Raw genomic sequence first — 6,409 nt, 5'->3', positions numbered from 1 at the left:
AGCAGTTGCACATGATCATTGATAATGTGTTATGACCCTGCCTAAGGGGAACCTTGGTGCAACATCAAAGATGAGACTACCCTCTTCCCAGCTCCCAAGAACCATCCGCAATACAGGATTTGCAGCTTTTTAAAGGTTTCTTTTAAAATGTTTTAGCTTCAGGGTGGGTTAACGACAAAACAACAAACAAAAAGGAACTAAAGCTGAGCAAACTGAAATGACCTCCTCAAACAGAAGAAGAAAAAAAAAGACAAATTGCTAACCTAACTCGTAGTCCAACAGAAACAAGAGAAAATAGAATTAAACAGAAATGCTACCCACCCCTACCAAACCTGGTCCTGTATATCGCGTTAGCAAATCTAGATACAACATTTTCACACTGAAACATGTTGGCTGGCAGGTTGTTTGGACATGGAGAGAGGAGAGATCACAGGAGATGGGGGGAAGCCGGCCTTTAAACAGCAAGCTTGGAGGCAGGAACCAATCAACTCCCTGGAACAACCTACACACTCACACAATCAGATAATCAGCCGAGCTCACACACACACACACAGGCACCACAGCAGGAACACCAGAGAGACAGATCCACAACACATGCACAGAGGGGTTTAAAGCACATACACAAATACATAGAAAGCCTTCATACAACCTCAGGGGTTATAACATTCTGTTCCTAATTATTTTTACCAGTAGGTGTCACTAGTGAACACTGTTAACTGAGTTTTCAAGTAATTAATCTTTTGGTGATTCGACTTTACGGCTTCATTGCTTCAGGAAAGCCTTGCTTCACCATCACTGGCACAAAGCTACACAGACATCCTCATTACTTCCTGCTCCCTCTCAAACCAACAATTCTCCCTTTAAATAGGTCCCCCAATCTATCTCGGTAGAAATATATTTCTCATAGAGGTGTTTCACTCTCCCACCTACAATATAACAGGTAAACAACAATTCTACTTGTATCAGCCAACATTGTTTACCCATACCATCGACACCGTAGTCCTCATCATAAAAAAAAAAAAGTACAAATAACATAAATACTAAACCCAACATTTAACTAAAAAAAATACCCCCCCCCCCATACTTGGTCCAACCTATGACATCACTGGTGATGTCAGTGAGAGCTTAAAAGCAGGAAGTCATTGGGTGACTTCCCCTTTGTCTCCTGGAAAGCGTGGTGAGTATGGTAACACAACAGTATATAACTCTAATATATAATATAGAAACTAAATCAATAAACAATAACAGAACTTAAATAATACTTGTTTGTCTTGATTAAACCAGAAATGCAGATGTAAATGTAACAATGCAAAACACAAACAAAACCTGTGATACTATGTGAAAGCAATGCTAATAGCGATGTTAAACTGGCTGAACAAACAAATGACAAACATGTTAAAAAATACATTACAGTGTAACGGGCACAAACGATGCGGTCTTGCCCACTTTGTCACAGGTTCGATAACATTTTATCAAATTCAAATCCAGTATAGAATCCACTTATCTAATTCGAAACTTTTCAGATCTCTCATTGAATCTCATGAGGTCTTTTCAAGTAACTAAACTAATAACTACAACTCAAAGATGTCTAATCACCTTTCGTTGGCTGAGAAGACAGATACACTTAGGTTTTAGTGGCAGCCTAATTAATGTTTACAACCTGTAAATGAGATGAGCAGCATAATATATGAAACATTAATTAAATGTATCTGACACATTCAGTTAACAGCTTCAACAGCTCCAAATACTGAAGGCCTTGATTCACAACGATGAAGTTAGATTAAAATGTTGATAAGATATGAATCAAATTGATTTGATTTTTAAATTGACGTGAGGTGATCAGCTGATCATTCCCCTGGAACAGAGTTTCCACTCTGAAACCACAAAATCATAGTCCGCTCATGGTGGGACAATGGTGTGTCTTTTCACTCACAAACAATCTTTGTCTGAATACAGACACAAGCTGCAGCGGGCACATTAATCCCAGAACATTTTAGCTGTTACAAAATTAACATGAAGCAGATCTAACCTGCTGCTGGTGATGTGTGAGGAAAATTATTGTATGAATAAGTATAAATGTTTTTGTGAACTTGTGGAAGGTTAAAATGCTTAGTGATAGTCAAAGAAATCAGTATGTTCCTGTGTGAAAGAGAAACAGAGAACATCTATTTATTCTGAAACAGATCGTGTCATGTCTGTTTGGTTATAATCACACAGAGAGGGATCACAACAACTCCTATAGGTTGGTGTGAATCAGATTAAGAAGTATTCGCCCCACTGTGAGAGCTCACTCCTCTACAGCAGCTCGTCTATATCGAGTGTGAGTGTGCCATGCTCTGAGGATTAAAGAAAGTGTGACAATACTATATCAAGAGTTGTCTCTTTCCTCACTGAAGTCAAGTGCAAGAGGTGAACTGCCACAACAGATGTTAGTCATTGTGACAGCCAGCTAAAATGTGAAGCCTGCTAGCTATGTTTTTTATTGCTCGTTGATAATGATCCTAATAATGGATCCGAAATGGAATCGGCTATTGGAACCCATCCCTATTTCTAACTTACCACCAGTGATATTTAATCATGCAGATAGTTTTGTTTTTGTTTGCCCAGGCTTTGAGATACCTCTCTAAGATTTCTGTTGCCTACCAAATTCAATGGAGGTGAATGGAATTTGGTTTATGCTTAAATAACTCAAATGTTTGCCAGATAATCAGACTGAATTGCCATTTCATTACACTTCATTCATTCAGCCTGATAACTTGTTCTTGAAGCTGATTTCTTGTTAGGAGGGAGGTTCTTTTGGGGTTTTTTTTGCCCTACCCAATCAATAGCGAGTGACATATCCATACCACTGATGTCATTTTTAGTTGACATACTGTAGATGTTGTAGTGGTAGCAGTTTTTCATGTTCTGTAGGTAAACTTACAACATCTTGAATGTATGTGAAGAGGTCAATTCTTTCTCTAATCAAAGCAAAAAGTAATCAATTGGCACCACACTAAACCTGCTTGAATTTCGGAGATGTGGGTGACAGTTCAGAGAGGTCATGAACCAGGCTGTTCAAATGTATATTTGCAGGATCAATTTCCTGGTTGATCTTGCATGATGCACAACCCTCAGTGAAAAAGTTTTCATCTGATCTATTTTCCACTGAAATGAGAGTCCCTATGAAAATCTTTTATGTTATAAAAGTAAATACAATTTTATTGATTCAACACTTTGAGTCTCAGTTTTACCTGTGAGTCATGTTTGGTGGCATTTCATGGTCAGTGATATAGACACCACAAGAACAGTCACAATGGCAAATGAGAAGTGTTTGCAGCAATTCTAATTAGTGAAAAAAAAAGTCTTTCACTCTTTGGTATGCCTTTGTTTGACTGACCTTGTTCTTCATGGTCAGGCTGAAGGCGGTAGGATGCCAGAGCAACATAGCATATCATGGAGACAGAGGGATGTAAATGTAGAAACTAAAAGGTAAACAACATAAACATTACATTTACTGAACATAATGATACACTTTCTTGGAGGACAAAGCCAACCGTGCTTTGTACCAATGCAGAGATGGCGTTCATTTTACTGAAAGAGTAAAGCTTACTTGTATAGAATTATTTATGTTAACCCTGAACCTTATATATAAAAAATGGGGAGCAGAAACAGACCAATGTTAACACTGAATTCAATTATTCAGGCTTTAAAAACATTCAAAAATGCTTTCAAATGTTTAATGTTTAATTGTTTGTCACACCTTAAGGCCATTTTCACAGTTCACTGGTGAAATGTTGAATGTAAACAAACCTGGTTGTTTACAACAAAAACTATACAGGGTACAGTACCTTTAATTATCTAAATTATCTCCTACCATCATTAGGGGGGAGGGGAAATCATTTGTTATGCAAGCACCTATTTTCCAGACTTTCCACATCTTCCTCATAATGTGAGGGCCATTGTGTTTCTGCCTCATAACCACATAGAGTGATTCATAAATCCTGGGTTTATCATGACAGCATTTGATCAGTCAGACAAATGGGGAAAACTCTTTTTTGGGGGGTGTGTGTGTGTTCTGTCCTTTGTGCAAAGGTGGGTGTTAAGGCAGTTAGGCTGTGATGTTTCAGTGTTTTTCATCTATCACATTTTGTACACAGAAAAGCTTTCAGGGACAACATGATGATGGAGCTTGGTAACAGGCTGTCATTTGCTTTCTCAGCTGTTAAGAGGTGAGATATCCATTCGCAGTGCAGGATACCCTGATGAAAAAATGGAAATTAGTTTGCAGGATATCCCTTTTTTCTCTCTGTCAAAACACTGTATTTCTGAATTTTTTACATAACAGACATGATGGCGACTGCCAAAACACACCTTATATGTAGCACCAAGCTTAGTTTTGTTATACAATATATTGATTCATTTACACATGGGCCATAGCCGGTATTTTATAAGCAGTGAGATCGTGAGTCTAGTTTCCTGAACAGCGATTTTAATCCTAACTAAGCATGGCAGGCCTGTCAAGCTTTGCATTTCTCCACATGTTGAAGCAGTGCACATAGAGTATGATACTCTATTGAGAGTGTTACTCGGGTATCTCAAGAGTTTGGAGGGTGGTGTCATTTTTTGCGTTTTCAACACCAAAAACACAGCACATTTATCTGCTCTTATGTGAGCTGCTAACATTAACATTCCCGGCTAAATAGTTTACTACTTACAGTGGTAATATAGAACTACTTGCAAAGGCAAGTGACATTGTATTAATTAACCACATTATTCTGTGGGGTTATAGGTTACATTAAAAAAATACTTCTTCTGGACTAATGCATCCACCTGGAAACCAAAATACTACATTTTCCAAAGTCATCAAGACTATAGATTAATGTGTTTCTTTAACATTTAACATTTTAATTAGCCTACATTTTTATCTATAATAGAGTGCTATAATAATTGTGCTATCTCTGTACTATCTCTAATCTGACAGATGCTGCTCCTTTATTTCCATGTCTTCTGTCATCAGTTGGTGAGTGCACTGTCTTTTTGGCTGAAACATAGTTTTAGACTCAGTCTTTTAGCATTATATCATGTATGCAACCATCAAATGCATATTTAAGACCCTTTGAAAGACTTCTCTTTTCAAATGGATCAGCTGGAAACATTAAAAAGTCAGCTGGAGATTGGGTTTTTCAGCCAATTTAGCATTAGCTTACACTAGCTAGCTACAGCTACTAGAGACAGTTTTTTCAACTGACAAATCCCAAGGGTGTCAGCCAGAAATGAGAAGCCTGGTTTTGTTTACTTGTATGTGAAATTTAAGATCCACTATTTCAGAAATTACTGATAATTTCAAGTGGTAAATCTGCCACCGTTCTTGTAAACCGTGTATGTGATGCAAGATCGGAAAGCTTTACAGTAGCAATAGTAACCCATGGGAGTAGGGCTTAGCGAACAGTCAAAAAACATTGCATAACATTAAATCCTTCCTCTACTTTCCAATGAATAATAAAACAATCTGAAGCTGACCTTTGGCCCTGCATTCAAAGAGCTCTGATAACAGAACATGGTCTTTTGTTCAATACCTCAAACCAGTACCAGGTACCATATGTTCCACATAGATTAGACACTGGAGTCTAACTTTAGGGTCTCCTAACCCGCCCAATTAATGGCAACATTTCTGAGCTCAGGCAATTATATTGACAGAGCAATTTTGATTTTTCTGTGAAATAACAGATTAGTGGAGGGATTGATGGGAGATCATTGACTGTTCATCAGTACTGAAAAGCATGCATAAATGTAAACACAAACTGATGTGGTTCAAATTGCCTTAGGAGGCCTATGTTGGATGGGGATAAGGAACATAAAATATGAGCTGATCAGTGGTCACTTTCTGAAATCTTATAAATTATTATAATTATATATAATTACTTTTTATAATACTATTTAATTTTATATTCAGATTTAGTGGGTAGTTAATTGGTGAGATAATTTTCTTCTATACCCTTCATTATAAAAAGGTAATTGCCTGCAGTTCACTCACACACTAATTATATCTTGATGACCAGGTAGTCACTAGGTAATTAATATCCCAGCATTCATTAAGTTAAAACTGTGACAGTTTTGTACAACTGATGAACAGTTAAATTGCCAAAATCTGGGTAAATTAAAGCTATTTTCAAACTAAAAGACCCCAAAAGGCCCAGATGTTCTGCTCCTTCATTTCCAGTTAAACTTAATTCAACAGTTACAGTGTCAAGATGTTTCATGTGGGAGATTTGTGATGATCTTTTTCAATGACACATCTTCGTACAACCAAACATCCTTTAAGTTAAAAGCATAGCATGCAGTGTTTTGAAGCAAAGTCACAAATGGCGCCGGTTTACGTCACCTTCAGTCTTCTTAAGAGTTGCGTTTGCCTACGCTCCGGACTACA

This window comes from Thunnus maccoyii, chromosome 17 (genome assembly GCF_910596095.1).
Source record: "Thunnus maccoyii chromosome 17, fThuMac1.1, whole genome shotgun sequence".
Lineage (NCBI taxonomy): Eukaryota > Metazoa > Chordata > Actinopteri > Scombriformes > Scombridae > Thunnus > Thunnus maccoyii.
This window is presented reverse-complemented; position numbering follows the sequence as displayed.